We start from the raw sequence: 1,990 nt of genomic DNA on the forward strand, positions 1-1,990 counted from the left end.
TTTGGCACAGAGCTGGATTCAATTTACTTTATTGGGTACTTGTTATGTATCAGGCCCCGGGCTTGGTGACGCTGGGGGCCTGGATGGCCAAGATAGCCCTTGCCCTGCCCTCATGGAGCTCCCAGCCCAGGTATAGACTTAGGGAGACAGACTAACAGAAGGAGAGGTAGAAAGAGAAACACAAAGAAAGAAAGAGTCAGAAAGACAGAGGGAAGGAACTTCCCTGGCAGTCCAGTGGTTAAGATTCCATACTTCCACTGCAGGGGCTATGGGTTCGATCCCTGTTCAGGGAACTAGGATCCTGCATGCCACATGGCATGGTCAAAAAAAAAAAAAAAAAAGAGGCTGAGAAAAAAACAGAGTCCAAAATCAGGCTAATTAATAATAATGATTGTACCATATATTGGGCATTTTACATATATGTATCTCACTTGATCCTCATAACAGACCTGTGGCAGAGGCATTTTCATTTCCATTTTCCAGAAGAAGAAACTGAGGCTCAGAGAGGGGCAGTAACTTTCTCAAGGTGACATAGCTCATAAGTGATGCATCAAGGACCCAATTTCCAGACGGAGACATAAAGAGAGACAGAGACAGAGTTGAGAGAGAAAAGCAGCTGGAAACCTAGAAGAGAGAGAAGGAAACCTAGAGGCAGAGAGAAAAGACAAAGCATGACGGTGAGCCCTACTCCCACCCCCCTGGCAAAGCTGCCCCCTCCCCCCTCCTGTCACCCGGGCCTTTAACATCTCCCTGAGAAAGCACTTGTAATAAAACTAGCTCCATTAGCCGTACCGAAAAGCCACTGTGCCGAGCAGCACTTGACAGGCATGAGCTCACTGAACCTGCTATTCCCCCCTGGGAAGTGGGTGGTGGGATGACTCCCGTTTGGCAGAGAAGGAAAAGCCAAGCTATTGGGCCAAGGTCACTGTGCGCACACAGGGCAAGGACTGACTCATCTTTGTGTGTCACCTGCCCCAACAACCCACCAGCCTAAACTCTTCCCCCTGTGGTTCCTTCATTCACAACCTGGTTGCACTTCCCACCCCCAACACACAGAGCCTTCAGGATCTGAACTCCCTTGGGCTCCCACAGGCCTCTGGGGACACTCCGGTAACAGCCCTTAGCACACTGCAGCCTGCTGCACACCGTTCTGTATGTAGGAGTCTGATTTCCCCTCTCCTAGAATCAGAGCTCAGGGAGGTGGAGGGCGGGAGAAATGGGAGTTTGGGAAGCAGGAAATCTGAGTTCCTGCATTGTTTCGGTCAGTAACACAGTTAGCTGTGATCGTAGAAGGATAATGGCCCACGTCTATTTTGGTCATCACTTGGAACCCGTTATTGGTCTTATATAGTAGGTTTCACTGAGAAATGAATAGGGGTTGCTGTCATTTATGTGTGCCTACTGTGTGCCAGGCACTGTTCTCATGTGTGATTTACATAGGTGGCCTCACTAGGGCTTATGAAGGATACAGTGACAAACTGCCAACATCTGCCCACAATCTTCGAGGTCCTGCAAGATCTGCAGGCCCATTACCTCCCTCACCTCATCTACCGCCTGCTCTCCTCTTCCTCCACAGCTCCATCCTCACCAGTCTTCTTGTTGCCCCAGAAATATGCCAAACTCATACTTACCTCTGGACCTTTGCACTTACTCTTCCCTCTGCGTGGAAAGCTACTTCCTGCCCCCCCTTCTGTGACTGCTTCCTTCTTGTCATTTACATCTCAGCTTAAATGTCATTTCCTCAGAAAGGCTTTCGCTGGCCCCACTCTCTCTAAATTAGCCTCACCCTTCCATCCCTGACCATATCACTCTGTCTTATCTCTGTAATGCCAGGAGCTGAAATTATCTTACGAGCTCTGTGTCTGGTTCTTTATCTGTAAAATGGTGATGGAAATAGGACTTGCGATGAAGATAACTGAGTGCTTGGCACACAGTAAGTGCTCAATACATGTTAGCTATTACTATTTACTTGTTTTCTGTATTGTAGTTT

Source organism: Balaenoptera physalus, assembly GCF_965194825.1.
Source record: "Balaenoptera physalus genome assembly, chromosome: 19".
NCBI classification, from domain to species: domain Eukaryota; kingdom Metazoa; phylum Chordata; class Mammalia; order Artiodactyla; family Balaenopteridae; genus Balaenoptera; species Balaenoptera physalus.